The sequence below is a fragment of the Rhinoderma darwinii genome, unplaced genomic scaffold, assembly GCF_050947455.1.
Source record: "Rhinoderma darwinii isolate aRhiDar2 unplaced genomic scaffold, aRhiDar2.hap1 Scaffold_456, whole genome shotgun sequence".
In the NCBI taxonomy this organism is placed as follows: domain Eukaryota; kingdom Metazoa; phylum Chordata; class Amphibia; order Anura; family Rhinodermatidae; genus Rhinoderma; species Rhinoderma darwinii.
The window spans coordinates 155,368-170,332 of NW_027463974.1; the positions used below are offsets into that span (position 1 = coordinate 155,368).

The window sequence follows — 14,965 nt, forward strand, 5'->3', positions numbered from 1 at the left end:
GTGGATGCCTATTTTCCATTTTGCAGTCCCTTGTCTCCCTCTTGTGGCCTCCTGGAGGCAACTAGCTGTGCAAAAAAAAGACAGCCTGGCGGCCGGCTGTTGCAGTGTTGCCCTCTCAGGCAACACTGAGTGACTGACTGAGCCTCACCGTCTTATATAAAGTTCAGACGGAACTTTGCACGTGTCATAGTGGAGCCCTCAGGATTCCAGAGCCAGCTTTCTGACATCATAATGGGGCCTCAGAGATAAAAGCCTGGGCCCAGGCAGTGTTGGTCAGTGCTGCTCAGCAGGCAGCACTGGACTGGACTGGATTACAGCTGATACAAGGTGTGAAGGAACAAGGGGTGGCTGTGGGCATGCACTTGCTGCCGCTGCCAGTGTTTATCTGCATGGCAGCAGGGCATTTGGGCGTTGCCAGGAAGGCGTTTTTATGTAGATTCCTCCTCTTTCAGCACTGCATTGTGGTGCAAGCAAAAGAAGCAAATCCTGTCTGGCTTCCTCTCCGGCCTTTATTCACCTCCCGTGTAGCTGTGAGTGTGTGAGCCTGCAGGGCCCCATGGAATTGCCTAGAAGTAGGCTGAATCGCTGCAAGGGCTGAACAGCAGTATCGGGCAGGCTCGGGCAACGCGCGGCCCGTTCGGGTTATCGCTTCTCGGCCTTTTGGCTAAGATCAAGTGTAGTATCTGTTCTTATCAGTTTAATATCTGATACGTCCCCTATCTGGGGACCATATATTAAATGGATTTTTAGAACAGGGAGATGGAAATAGAGCTTGCTCTGTCCACTCCACGCATTGACCTGGTATTGCAGTATTTCCAGGACCGGTGCACCCTTTCCTTATGTGTTGACTAAAAGCAGATTCCAAAAGTGTTTTTTGTCTTTGCTATTGTTTCTGTCTTTCTGAAGGGATCTCCCCTTTTAATCCCATTATTTCAACACCTGTTGGACAATGCATGAGTGATAATGAGCTCATTGATTAAATGCAATTAATGAATAGATTGCCACCTCTTGTTGTGTGTCGTCTGTGTTTCTGTGTTTCCGGCATTTCACATTGGAACACCTCATTCACCTTCCTTGTCTTCTCTCCGCCCTCCCTTTTAGGTAAGTTAAAGAGCTGCACCTGAGCCAGCCACTGATTGATTGATTGATTGATTGATTGATTGATTGATTGATTGATTGATTGATGCAGCACAACAGTCAAATAGTGGAGTGGAGTAGGGGAACAGCAAACAGCCAATAAAGCAGCCCGCCCGCTCGCCTGCCCGCCACAATGGACCTACCTGTGTACACTAGATGGATGTGATGGAATGTACTGTCGTCCCTACATTTCAAGAAGAAGTAAGAATTGCAGTTGCAACAAAGCCTTGCTTGCCTACAAAGAGAGCAGCAATTTGGATTTGTTACTATGTTACCTAGAAGAATAACAAACTGTGCAAGGATGGAGGTTGTAGGAGCAAGGAGAAGTTGTCTGTAAAGTTGGTGGATGCCTATTTTCCATTTTGCAGTCCCTTGTCTCCCTCTTGTGGCCTCCTGGAGGCAACTAGCTGTGCAAAAAAAAGACAGCCTGGCGGCCGGCTGTTGCAGTGTTGCCCTCTCAGGCAACACTGAGTGACTGACTGAGCCTCACCGTCTTATATAAAGTTCAGACGGAACTTTGCACGTGTCATAGTGGAGCCCTCAGGATTCCAGAGCCAGCTTTCTGACATCATAATGGGGCCTCAGAGATAAAAGCCTGGGCCCAGGCAGTGTTGGTCAGTGCTGCTCAGCAGGCAGCACTGGACTGGACTGGATTACAGCTGATACAAGGTGTGAAGGAACAAGGGGTGGCTGTGGGCATGCACTTGCTGCCGCTGCCAGTGTTTATCTGCATGGCAGCAGGGCATTTGGGCGTTGCCAGGAAGGCGTTTTTATGTAGATTCCTCCTCTTTCAGCACTGCATTGTGGTGCAAGCAAAAGAAGCAAATCCTGTCTGGCTTCCTCTCCGGCCTTTATTCACCTCCCGTGTAGCTGTGAGTGTGTGAGCCTGCAGGGCCCCATGGAATTGCCTAGAAGTAGGCTGAATCGCTGCAAGGGCTGAACAGCAGTATCGGGCAGGCTCGGGCAACGCGCGGCCCGTTCGGGTTATCGCTTCTCGGCCTTTTGGCTAAGATCAAGTGTAGTATCTGTTCTTATCAGTTTAATATCTGATACGTCCCCTATCTGGGGACCATATATTAAATGGATTTTTAGAACAGGGAGATGGAAATAGAGCTTGCTCTGTCCACTCCACGCATTGACCTGGTATTGCAGTATTTCCAGGACCGGTGCACCCTTTCCTTATGTGTTGACTAAAAGCAGATTCCAAAAGTGTTTTTTGTCTTTGCTATTGTTTCTGTCTTTCTGAAGGGATCTCCCCTTTTAATCCCATTATTTCAACACCTGTTGGACAATGCATGAGTGATAATGAGCTCATTGATTAAATGCAATTAATGAATAGATTGCCACCTCTTGTTGTGTGTCGTCTGTGTTTCTGTGTTTCCGGCATTTCACATTGGAACACCTCATTCGCCTTCCTTGTCTTCTCTCCGCCCTCCCTTTTAGGTAAGTTAAAGAGCTGCACCTGAGCCAGCCACTGATTGATTGATTGATTGATTGATTGATTGATTGATTGATGCAGCACAACAGTCAAATAGTGGAGTGGAGTAGGGGAACAGCAAACAGCCAATAAAGCAGCCCGCCTGCTCGCCTGCCCGCCACAATGGACCTACCTGTGTACACTAGATGGATGTGATGGAATGTACTGTCGTCCCTACATTTCAAGAAGAAGTAAGAATTGCAGTTGCAACAAAGCCTTGCTTGCCTACAAAGAGAGCAGCAATTTGGATTTGTTACTATGTTACCTAGAAGAATAACAAACTGTGCAAGGATGGAGGTTGTAGGAGCAAGGAGAAGTTGTCTGTAAAGTTGGTGGATGCCTATTTTCCATTTTGCAGTCCCTTGTCTCCCTCTTGTGGCCTCCTGGAGGCAACTAGCTGTGCAAAAAAAAGACAGCCTGGCGGCCGGCTGTTGCAGTGTTGCCCTCTCAGGCAACACTGAGTGACTGACTGAGCCTCACCGTCTTATATAAAGTTCAGACGGAACTTTGCACGTGTCATAGTGGAGCCCTCAGGATTCCAGAGCCAGCTTTCTGACATCATAATGGGGCCTCAGAGATAAAAGCCTGGGCCCAGGCAGTGTTGGTCAGTGCTGCTCAGCAGGCAGCACTGGACTGGACTGGATTACAGCTGATACAAGGTGTGAAGGAACAAGGGGTGGCTGTGGGCATGCACTTGCTGCCGCTGCCAGTGTTTATCTGCATGGCAGCAGGGCATTTGGGCGTTGCCAGGAAGGCGTTTTTATGTAGATTCCTCCTCTTTCAGCACTGCATTGTGGTGCAAGCAAAAGAAGCAAATCCTGTCTGGCTTCCTCTCCGGCCTTTATTCACCTCCCGTGTAGCTGTGAGTGTGTGAGCCTGCAGGGCCCCATGGAATTGCCTAGAAGTAGGCTGAATCGCTGCAAGGGCTGAACAGCAGTATCGGGCAGGCTCGGGCAACGCGCGGCCCGTTCGGGTTATCGCTTCTCGGCCTTTTGGCTAAGATCAAGTGTAGTATCTGTTCTTATCAGTTTAATATCTGATACGTCCCCTATCTGGGGACCATATATTAAATGGATTTTTAGAACAGGGAGATGGAAATAGAGCTTGCTCTGTCCACTCCACGCATTGACCTGGTATTGCAGTATTTCCAGGACCGGTGCACCCTTTCCTTATGTGTTGACTAAAAGCAGATTCCAAAAGTGTTTTTTGTCTTTGCTATTGTTTCTGTCTTTCTGAAGGGATCTCCCCTTTTAATCCCATTATTTCAACACCTGTTGGACAATGCATGAGTGATAATGAGCTCATTGATTAAATGCAATTAATGAATAGATTGCCACCTCTTGTTGTGTGTCGTCTGTGTTTCTGTGTTTCCGGCATTTCACATTGGAACACCTCATTCACCTTCCTTGTCTTCTCTCCGCCCTCCCTTTTAGGTAAGTTAAAGAGCTGCACCTGAGCCAGCCACTGATTGATTGATTGATTGATTGATTGATTGATTGATTGATTGATTGATTGATTGATGCAGCACAACAGTCAAATAGTGGAGTGGAGTAGGGGAACAGCAAACAGCCAATAAAGCAGCCCGCCCGCTCGCCTGCCCGCCACAATGGACCTACCTGTGTACACTAGATGGATGTGATGGAATGTACTGTCGTCCCTACATTTCAAGAAGAAGTAAGAATTGCAGTTGCAACAAAGCCTTGCTTGCCTACAAAGAGAGCAGCAATTTGGATTTGTTACTATGTTACCTAGAAGAATAACAAACTGTGCAAGGATGGAGGTTGTAGGAGCAAGGAGAAGTTGTCTGTAAAGTTGGTGGATGCCTATTTTCCATTTTGCAGTCCCTTGTCTCCCTCTTGTGGCCTCCTGGAGGCAACTAGCTGTGCAAAAAAAAGACAGCCTGGCGGCCGGCTGTTGCAGTGTTGCCCTCTCAGGCAACACTGAGTGACTGACTGAGCCTCACCGTCTTATATAAAGTTCAGACGGAACTTTGCACGTGTCATAGTGGAGCCCTCAGGATTCCAGAGCCAGCTTTCTGACATCATAATGGGGCCTCAGAGATAAAAGCCTGGGCCCAGGCAGTGTTGGTCAGTGCTGCTCAGCAGGCAGCACTGGACTGGACTGGATTACAGCTGATACAAGGTGTGAAGGAACAAGGGGTGGCTGTGGGCATGCACTTGCTGCCGCTGCCAGTGTTTATCTGCATGGCAGCAGGGCATTTGGGCGTTGCCAGGAAGGCGTTTTTATGTAGATTCCTCCTCTTTCAGCACTGCATTGTGGTGCAAGCAAAAGAAGCAAATCCTGTCTGGCTTCCTCTCCGGCCTTTATTCACCTCCCGTGTAGCTGTGAGTGTGTGAGCCTGCAGGGCCCCATGGAATTGCCTAGAAGTAGGCTGAATCGCTGCAAGGGCTGAACAGCAGTATCGGGCAGGCTCGGGCAACGCGCGGCCCGTTCGGGTTATCGCTTCTCGGCCTTTTGGCTAAGATCAAGTGTAGTATCTGTTCTTATCAGTTTAATATCTGATACGTCCCCTATCTGGGGACCATATATTAAATGGATTTTTAGAACAGGGAGATGGAAATAGAGCTTGCTCTGTCCACTCCACGCATTGACCTGGTATTGCAGTATTTCCAGGACCGGTGCACCCTTTCCTTATGTGTTGACTAAAAGCAGATTCCAAAAGTGTTTTTTGTCTTTGCTATTGTTTCTGTCTTTCTGAAGGGATCTCCCCTTTTAATCCCATTATTTCAACACCTGTTGGACAATGCATGAGTGATAATGAGCTCATTGATTAAATGCAATTAATGAATAGATTGCCACCTCTTGTTGTGTGTCGTCTGTGTTTCTGTGTTTCCGGCATTTCACATTGGAACACCTCATTCACCTTCCTTGTCTTCTCTCCGCCCTCCCTTTTAGGTAAGTTAAAGAGCTGCACCTGAGCCAGCCACTGATTGATTGATTGATTGATTGATTGATTGATTGATTGATTGATTGATGCAGCACAACAGTCAAATAGTGGAGTGGAGTAGGGGAACAGCAAACAGCCAATAAAGCAGCCCGCCCGCTCGCCTGCCCGCCACAATGGACCTACCTGTGTACACTAGATGGATGTGATGGAATGTACTGTCGTCCCTACATTTCAAGAAGAAGTAAGAATTGCAGTTGCAACAAAGCCTTGCTTGCCTACAAAGAGAGCAGCAATTTGGATTTGTTACTATGTTACCTAGAAGAATAACAAACTGTGCAAGGATGGAGGTTGTAGGAGCAAGGAGAAGTTGTCTGTAAAGTTGGTGGATGCCTATTTTCCATTTTGCAGTCCCTTGTCTCCCTCTTGTGGCCTCCTGGAGGCAACTAGCTGTGCAAAAAAAAGACAGCCTGGCGGCCGGCTGTTGCAGTGTTGCCCTCTCAGGCAACACTGAGTGACTGACTGAGCCTCACCGTCTTATATAAAGTTCAGACGGAACTTTGCACGTGTCATAGTGGAGCCCTCAGGATTCCAGAGCCAGCTTTCTGACATCATAATGGGGCCTCAGAGATAAAAGCCTGGGCCCAGGCAGTGTTGGTCAGTGCTGCTCAGCAGGCAGCACTGGACTGGACTGGATTACAGCTGATACAAGGTGTGAAGGAACAAGGGGTGGCTGTGGGCATGCACTTGCTGCCGCTGCCAGTGTTTATCTGCATGGCAGCAGGGCATTTGGGCGTTGCCAGGAAGGCGTTTTTATGTAGATTCCTCCTCTTTCAGCACTGCATTGTGGTGCAAGCAAAAGAAGCAAATCCTGTCTGGCTTCCTCTCCGGCCTTTATTCACCTCCCGTGTAGCTGTGAGTGTGTGAGCCTGCAGGGCCCCATGGAATTGCCTAGAAGTAGGCTGAATCGCTGCAAGGGCTGAACAGCAGTATCGGGCAGGCTCGGGCAACGCGCGGCCCGTTCGGGTTATCGCTTCTCGGCCTTTTGGCTAAGATCAAGTGTAGTATCTGTTCTTATCAGTTTAATATCTGATACGTCCCCTATCTGGGGACCATATATTAAATGGATTTTTAGAACAGGGAGATGGAAATAGAGCTTGCTCTGTCCACTCCACGCATTGACCTGGTATTGCAGTATTTCCAGGACCGGTGCACCCTTTCCTTATGTGTTGACTAAAAGCAGATTCCAAAAGTGTTTTTTGTCTTTGCTATTGTTTCTGTCTTTCTGAAGGGATCTCCCCTTTTAATCCCATTATTTCAACACCTGTTGGACAATGCATGAGTGATAATGAGCTCATTGATTAAATGCAATTAATGAATAGATTGCCACCTCTTGTTGTGTGTCGTCTGTGTTTCTGTGTTTCCGGCATTTCACATTGGAACACCTCATTCACCTTCCTTGTCTTCTCTCCGCCCTCCCTTTTAGGTAAGTTAAAGAGCTGCACCTGAGCCAGCCACTGATTGATTGATTGATTGATTGATTGATTGATTGATTGATTGATTGATTGATTGATTGATTGATTGATGCAGCACAACAGTCAAATAGTGGAGTGGAGTAGGGGAACAGCAAACAGCCAATAAAGCAGCCCGCCCGCTCGCCTGCCCGCCACAATGGACCTACCTGTGTACACTAGATGGATGTGATGGAATGTACTGTCGTCCCTACATTTCAAGAAGAAGTAAGAATTGCAGTTGCAACAAAGCCTTGCTTGCCTACAAAGAGAGCAGCAATTTGGATTTGTTACTATGTTACCTAGAAGAATAACAAACTGTGCAAGGATGGAGGTTGTAGGAGCAAGGAGAAGTTGTCTGTAAAGTTGGTGGATGCCTATTTTCCATTTTGCAGTCCCTTGTCTCCCTCTTGTGGCCTCCTGGAGGCAACTAGCTGTGCAAAAAAAAGACAGCCTGGCGGCCGGCTGTTGCAGTGTTGCCCTCTCAGGCAACACTGAGTGACTGACTGAGCCTCACCGTCTTATATAAAGTTCAGACGGAACTTTGCACGTGTCATAGTGGAGCCCTCAGGATTCCAGAGCCAGCTTTCTGACATCATAATGGGGCCTCAGAGATAAAATCCTGGGCCCAGGCAGTGTTGGTCAGTGCTGCTCAGCAGGCAGCACTGGACTGGACTGGATTACAGCTGATACAAGGTGTGAAGGAACAAGGGGTGGCTGTGGGCATGCACTTGCTGCCGCTGCCAGTGTTTATCTGCATGGCAGCAGGGCATTTGGGCGTTGCCAGGAAGGCGTTTTTATGTAGATTCCTCCTCTTTCAGCACTGCATTGTGGTGCAAGCAAAAGAAGCAAATCCTGTCTGGCTTCCTCTCCGGCCTTTATTCACCTCCCGTGTAGCTGTGAGTGTGTGAGCCTGCAGGGCCCCATGGAATTGCCTAGAAGTAGGCTGAATCGCTGCAAGGGCTGAACAGCAGTATCGGGCAGGCTCGGGCAACGCGCGGCCCGTTCGGGTTATCGCTTCTCGGCCTTTTGGCTAAGATCAAGTGTAGTATCTGTTCTTATCAGTTTAATATCTGATACGTCCCCTATCTGGGGACCATATATTAAATGGATTTTTAGAACAGGGAGATGGAAATAGAGCTTGCTCTGTCCACTCCACGCATTGACCTGGTATTGCAGTATTTCCAGGACCGGTGCACCCTTTCCTTATGTGTTGACTAAAAGCAGATTCCAAAAGTGTTTTTTGTCTTTGCTATTGTTTCTGTCTTTCTGAAGGGATCTCCCCTTTTAATCCCATTATTTCAACACCTGTTGGACAATGCATGAGTGATAATGAGCTCATTGATTAAATGCAATTAATGAATAGATTGCCACCTCTTGTTGTGTGTCGTCTGTGTTTCTGTGTTTCCGGCATTTCACATTGGAACACCTCATTCACCTTCCTTGTCTTCTCTCCGCCCTCCCTTTTAGGTAAGTTAAAGAGCTGCACCTGAGCCAGCCACTGATTGATTGATTGATTGATTGATTGATTGATTGATTGATTGATTGATTGATTGATGCAGCACAACAGTCAAATAGTGGAGTGGAGTAGGGGAACAGCAAACAGCCAATAAAGCAGCCCGCCCGCTCGCCTGCCCGCCACAATGGACCTACCTGTGTACACTAGATGGATGTGATGGAATGTACTGTCGTCCCTACATTTCAAGAAGAAGTAAGAATTGCAGTTGCAACAAAGCCTTGCTTGCCTACAAAGAGAGCAGCAATTTGGATTTGTTACTATGTTACCTAGAAGAATAACAAACTGTGCAAGGATGGAGGTTGTAGGAGCAAGGAGAAGTTGTCTGTAAAGTTGGTGGATGCCTATTTTCCATTTTGCAGTCCCTTGTCTCCCTCTTGTGGCCTCCTGGAGGCAACTAGCTGTGCAAAAAAAAGACAGCCTGGCGGCCGGCTGTTGCAGTGTTGCCCTCTCAGGCAACACTGAGTGACTGACCGAGCCTCACCGTCTTATATAAAGTTCAGACGGAACTTTGCACGTGTCATAGTGGAGCCCTCAGGATTCCAGAGCCAGCTTTCTGACATCATAATGGGGCCTCAGAGATAAAAGCCTGGGCCCAGGCAGTGTTGGTCAGTGCTGCTCAGCAGGCAGCACTGGACTGGACTGGATTACAGCTGATACAAGGTGTGAAGGAACAAGGGGTGGCTGTGGGCATGCACTTGCTGCCGCTGCCAGTGTTTATCTGCATGGCAGCAGGGCATTTGGGCGTTGCCAGGAAGGCGTTTTTATGTAGATTCCTCCTCTTTCAGCACTGCATTGTGGTGCAAGCAAAAGAAGCAAATCCTGTCTGGCTTCCTCTCCGGCCTTTATTCACCTCCCGTGTAGCTGTGAGTGTGTGAGCCTGCAGGGCCCCATGGAATTGCCTAGAAGTAGGCTGAATCGCTGCAAGGGCTGAACAGCAGTATCGGGCAGGCTCGGGCAACGCGCGGCCCGTTCGGGTTATCGCTTCTCGGCCTTTTGGCTAAGATCAAGTGTAGTATCTGTTCTTATCAGTTTAATATCTGATACGTCCCCTATCTGGGGACCATATATTAAATGGATTTTTAGAACAGGGAGATGGAAATAGAGCTTGCTCTGTCCACTCCACGCATTGACCTGGTATTGCAGTATTTCCAGGACCGGTGCACCCTTTCCTTATGTGTTGACTAAAAGCAGATTCCAAAAGTGTTTTTTGTCTTTGCTATTGTTTCTGTCTTTCTGAAGGGATCTCCCCTTTTAATCCCATTATTTCAACACCTGTTGGACAATGCATGAGTGATAATGAGCTCATTGATTAAATGCAATTAATGAATAGATTGCCACCTCTTGTTGTGTGTCGTCTGTGTTTCTGTGTTTCCGGCATTTCACATTGGAACACCTCATTCACCTTCCTTGTCTTCTCTCCGCCCTCCCTTTTAGGTAAGTTAAAGAGCTGCACCTGAGCCAGCCACTGATTGATTGATTGATTGATTGATTGATGCAGCACAACAGTCAAATAGTGGAGTGGAGTAGGGGAACAGCAAACAGCCAATAAAGCAGCCCGCCCGCTCGCCTGCCCGCCACAATGGACCTACCTGTGTACACTAGATGGATGTGATGGAATGTACTGTCGTCCCTACATTTCAAGAAGAAGTAAGAATTGCAGTTGCAACAAAGCCTTGCTTGCCTACAAAGAGAGCAGCAATTTGGATTTGTTACTATGTTACCTAGAAGAATAACAAACTGTGCAAGGATGGAGGTTGTAGGAGCAAGGAGAAGTTGTCTGTAAAGTTGGTGGATGCCTATTTTCCATTTTGCAGTCCCTTGTCTCCCTCTTGTGGCCTCCTGGAGGCAACTAGCTGTGCAAAAAAAAGACAGCCTGGCGGCCGGCTGTTGCAGTGTTGCCCTCTCAGGCAACACTGAGTGACTGACTGAGCCTCACCGCCTTATATAAAGTTCAGACGGAACTTTGCACGTGTCATAGTGGAGCCCTCAGGATTCCAGAGCCAGCTTTCTGACATCATAATGGGGCCTCAGAGATAAAAGCCTGGGCCCAGGCAGTGTTGGTCAGTGCTGCTCAGCAGGCAGCACTGGACTGGACTGGATTACAGCTGATACAAGGTGTGAAGGAACAAGGGGTGGCTGTGGGCATGCACTTGCTGCCGCTGCCAGTGTTTATCTGCATGGCAGCAGGGCATTTGGGCGTTGCCAGGAAGGCGTTTTTATGTAGATTCCTCCTCTTTCAGCACTGCATTGTGGTGCAAGCAAAAGAAGCAAATCCTGTCTGGCTTCCTCTCCGGCCTTTATTCACCTCCCGTGTAGCTGTGAGTGTGTGAGCCTGCAGGGCCCCATGGAATTGCCTAGAAGTAGGCTGAATCGCTGCAAGGGCTGAACAGCAGTATCGGGCAGGCTCGGGCAACGCGCGGCCCGTTCGGGTTATCGCTTCTCGGCCTTTTGGCTAAGATCAAGTGTAGTATCTGTTCTTATCAGTTTAATATCTGATACGTCCCCTATCTGGGGACCATATATTAAATGGATTTTTAGAACAGGGAGATGGAAATAGAGCTTGCTCTGTCCACTCCACGCATTGACCTGGTATTGCAGTATTTCCAGGACCGGTGCACCCTTTCCTTATGTGTTGACTAAAAGCAGATTCCAAAAGTGTTTTTTGTCTTTGCTATTGTTTCTGTCTTTCTGAAGGGATCTCCCCTTTTAATCCCATTATTTCAACACCTGTTGGACAATGCATGAGTGATAATGAGCTCATTGATTAAATGCAATTAATGAATAGATTGCCACCTCTTGTTGTGTGTCGTCTGTGTTTCTGTGTTTCCGGCATTTCACATTGGAACACCTCATTCACCTTCCTTGTCTTCTCTCCGCCCTCCCTTTTAGGTAAGTTAAAGAGCTGCACCTGAGCCAGCCACTGATTGATTGATTGATTGATTGATTGATTGATTGATTGATTGATTGATTGATTGATTGATTGATTGATTGATGCAGCACAACAGTCAAATAGTGGAGTGGAGTAGGGGAACAGCAAACAGCCAATAAAGCAGCCCGCCCGCTCGCCTGCCCGCCACAATGGACCTACCTGTGTACACTAGATGGATGTGATGGAATGTACTGTCGTCCCTACATTTCAAGAAGAAGTAAGAATTGCAGTTGCAACAAAGCCTTGCTTGCCTACAAAGAGAGCAGCAATTTGGATTTGTTACTATGTTACCTAGAAGAATAACAAACTGTGCAAGGATGGAGGTTGTAGGAGCAAGGAGAAGTTGTCTGTAAAGTTGGTGGATGCCTATTTTCCATTTTGCAGTCCCTTGTCTCCCTCTTGTGGCCTCCTGGAGGCAACTAGCTGTGCAAAAAAAAGACAGCCTGGCGGCCGGCTGTTGCAGTGTTGCCCTCTCAGGCAACACTGAGTGACTGACTGAGCCTCACCGTCTTATATAAAGTTCAGACGGAACTTTGCACGTGTCATAGTGGAGCCCTCAGGATTCCAGAGCCAGCTTTCTGACATCATAATGGGGCCTCAGAGATAAAAGCCTGGGCCCAGGCAGTGTTGGTCAGTGCTGCTCAGCAGGCAGCACTGGACTGGACTGGATTACAGCTGATACAAGGTGTGAAGGAACAAGGGGTGGCTGTGGGCATGCACTTGCTGCCGCTGCCAGTGTTTATCTGCATGGCAGCAGGGCATTTGGGCGTTGCCAGGAAGGCGTTTTTATGTAGATTCCTCCTCTTTCAGCACTGCATTGTGGTGCAAGCAAAAGAAGCAAATCCTGTCTGGCTTCCTCTCCGGCCTTTATTCACCTCCCGTGTAGCTGTGAGTGTGTGAGCCTGCAGGGCCCCATGGAATTGCCTAGAAGTAGGCTGAATCGCTGCAAGGGCTGAACAGCAGTATCGGGCAGGCTCGGGCAACGCGCGGCCCGTTCGGGTTATCGCTTCTCGGCCTTTTGGCTAAGATCAAGTGTAGTATCTGTTCTTATCAGTTTAATATCTGATACGTCCCCTATCTGGGGACCATATATTAAATGGATTTTTAGAACAGGGAGATGGAAATAGAGCTTGCTCTGTCCACTCCACGCATTGACCTGGTATTGCAGTATTTCCAGGACCGGTGCACCCTTTCCTTATGTGTTGACTAAAAGCAGATTCCAAAAGTGTTTTTTGTCTTTGCTATTGTTTCTGTCTTTCTGAAGGGATCTCCCCTTTTAATCCCATTATTTCAACACCTGTTGGACAATGCATGAGTGATAATGAGCTCATTGATTAAATGCAATTAATGAATAGATTGCCACCTCTTGTTGTGTGTCGTCTGTGTTTCTGTGTTTCCGGCATTTCACATTGGAACACCTCATTCACCTTCCTTGTCTTCTCTCCGCCCTCCCTTTTAGGTAAGTTAAAGAGCTGCACCTGAGCCAGCCACTTGATTGATTGATTGATTGATTGATTGATTGATTGATTGATTGATGCAGCACAACAGTCAAATAGTGGAGTGGAGTAGGGGAACAGCAAACAGCCAATAAAGCAGCCCGCCCGCTCGCCTGCCCGCCACAATGGACCTACCTGTGTACACTAGATGGATGTGATGGAATGTACTGTCGTCCCTACATTTCAAGAAGAAGTAAGAATTGCAGTTGCAACAAAGCCTTGCTTGCCTACAAAGAGAGCAGCAATTTGGATTTGTTACTATGTTACCTAGAAGAATAACAAACTGTGCAAGGATGGAGGTTGTAGGAGCAAGGAGAAGTTGTCTGTAAAGTTGGTGGATGCCTATTTTCCATTTTGCAGTCCCTTGTCTCCCTCTTGTGGCCTCCTGGAGGCAACTAGCTGTGCAAAAAAAAGACAGCCTGGCGGCCGGCTGTTGCAGTGTTGCCCTCTCAGGCAACACTGAGTGACTGACTGAGCCTCACCGTCTTATATAAAGTTCAGACGGAACTTTGCACGTGTCATAGTGGAGCCCTCAGGATTCCAGAGCCAGCTTTCTGACATCATAATGGGGCCTCAGAGATAAAAGCCTGGGCCCAGGCAGTGTTGGTCAGTGCTGCTCAGCAGGCAGCACTGGACTGGACTGGATTACAGCTGATACAAGGTGTGAAGGAACAAGGGGTGGCTGTGGGCATGCACTTGCTGCCGCTGCCAGTGTTTATCTGCATGGCAGCAGGGCATTTGGGCGTTGCCAGGAAGGCGTTTTTATGTAGATTCCTCCTCTTTCAGCACTGCATTGTGGTGCAAGCAAAAGAAGCAAATCCTGTCTGGCTTCCTCTCCGGCCTTTATTCACCTCCCGTGTAGCTGTGAGTGTGTGAGCCTGCAGGGCCCCATGGAATTGCCTAGAAGTAGGCTGAATCGCTGCAAGGGCTGAACAGCAGTATCGGGCAGGCTCGGGCAACGCGCGGCCCGTTCGGGTTATCGCTTCTCGGCCTTTTGGCTAAGATCAAGTGTAGTATCTGTTCTTATCAGTTTAATATCTGATACGTCCCCTATCTGGGGACCATATATTAAATGGATTTTTAGAACAGGGAGATGGAAATAGAGCTTGCTCTGTCCACTCCACGCATTGACCTGGTATTGCAGTATTTCCAGGACCGGTGCACCCTTTCCTTATGTGTTGACTAAAAGCAGATTCCAAAAGTGTTTTTTGTCTTTGCTATTGTTTCTGTCTTTCTGAAGGGATCTCCCCTTTTAATCCCATTATTTCAACACCTGTTGGACAATGCATGAGTGATAATGAGCTCATTGATTAAATGCAATTAATGAATAGATTGCCACCTCTTGTTGTGTGTCGTCTGTGTTTCTGTGTTTCCGGCATTTCACATTGGAACACCTCATTCACCTTCCTTGTCTTCTCTCCGCCCTCCCTTTTAGGTAAGTTAAAGAGCTGCACCTGAGCCAGCCACTGATTGATTGATTGATTGATTGATTGATTGATTGATTGATTGATTGATTGATTGATGCAGCACAACAGTCAAATAGTGGAGTGGAGTAGGGGAACAGCAAACAGCCAATAAAGCAGCCCGCCCGCTCGCCTGCCCGCCACAATGGACCTACCTGTGTACACTAGATGGATGTGATGGAATGTACTGTCGTCCCTACATTTCAAGAAGAAGTAAGAATTGCAATTGCAACAAAGCCTTGCTTGCCTACAAAGAGAGCAGCAATTTGGATTTGTTACTATGTTACCTAGAAGAATAACAAACTGTGCAAGGATGGAGGTTGTAGGAGCAAGGAGAAGTTGTCTGTAAAGTTGGTGGATGCCTATTTTCCATTTTGCAGTCCCTTGTCTCCCTCTTGTGGCCTCCTGGAGGCAACTAGCTGTGCAAAAAAAAGACAGCCTGGCGGCCGGCTGTTGCAGTGTTGCCCTCTCAGGCAACACTGAGTGACTGACTGAGCCTCACCGTCTTATATAAAGTTCAGACGGAAC

At 47.9% G+C, this 14,965-nt stretch overlaps 10 non-coding genes across 10 annotated transcripts; all 10 read left to right on the top strand.

Moving 5' to 3' along the window:
* The first annotated feature begins 644 nt into the window (after positions 1-644).
* Positions 645-835, top strand: LOC142717476 (U2 spliceosomal RNA). The gene has a single exon (XR_012871851.1). It is a non-coding gene; the product is annotated as a U2 spliceosomal RNA (small nuclear RNA).
* Positions 836-2,123: 1,288 nt separating this feature from the next.
* On the top strand, positions 2,124-2,314 carry LOC142717477 (U2 spliceosomal RNA). Its single transcript, XR_012871852.1, has one exon. It is a non-coding gene; the product is annotated as a U2 spliceosomal RNA (small nuclear RNA).
* Positions 2,315-3,590: 1,276 nt separating this feature from the next.
* On the top strand, positions 3,591-3,781 carry LOC142717478 (U2 spliceosomal RNA). The gene has a single exon (XR_012871853.1). It is a non-coding gene; the product is annotated as a U2 spliceosomal RNA (small nuclear RNA).
* Positions 3,782-5,073: 1,292 nt separating this feature from the next.
* On the top strand, positions 5,074-5,264 carry LOC142717479 (U2 spliceosomal RNA). Its single transcript, XR_012871854.1, has one exon. It is a non-coding gene; the product is annotated as a U2 spliceosomal RNA (small nuclear RNA).
* Positions 5,265-6,548: 1,284 nt separating this feature from the next.
* LOC142717480 (U2 spliceosomal RNA) lies at positions 6,549-6,739 on the top strand. The gene has a single exon (XR_012871855.1). It is a non-coding gene; the product is annotated as a U2 spliceosomal RNA (small nuclear RNA).
* A 1,304-nt stretch (positions 6,740-8,043) lies between these two features.
* Positions 8,044-8,234, top strand: LOC142717481 (U2 spliceosomal RNA). The gene has a single exon (XR_012871856.1). It is a non-coding gene; the product is annotated as a U2 spliceosomal RNA (small nuclear RNA).
* Positions 8,235-9,526: 1,292 nt separating this feature from the next.
* LOC142717482 (U2 spliceosomal RNA) lies at positions 9,527-9,717 on the top strand. Its single transcript, XR_012871857.1, has one exon. It is a non-coding gene; the product is annotated as a U2 spliceosomal RNA (small nuclear RNA).
* Positions 9,718-10,981: 1,264 nt separating this feature from the next.
* Positions 10,982-11,172, top strand: LOC142717483 (U2 spliceosomal RNA). Its single transcript, XR_012871858.1, has one exon. It is a non-coding gene; the product is annotated as a U2 spliceosomal RNA (small nuclear RNA).
* A 1,308-nt stretch (positions 11,173-12,480) lies between these two features.
* LOC142717486 (U2 spliceosomal RNA) lies at positions 12,481-12,671 on the top strand. The gene has a single exon (XR_012871860.1). It is a non-coding gene; the product is annotated as a U2 spliceosomal RNA (small nuclear RNA).
* Positions 12,672-13,952: 1,281 nt separating this feature from the next.
* Positions 13,953-14,143, top strand: LOC142717487 (U2 spliceosomal RNA). Its single transcript, XR_012871861.1, has one exon. It is a non-coding gene; the product is annotated as a U2 spliceosomal RNA (small nuclear RNA).
* The last annotated feature ends 822 nt before the right edge of the window (positions 14,144-14,965 follow it).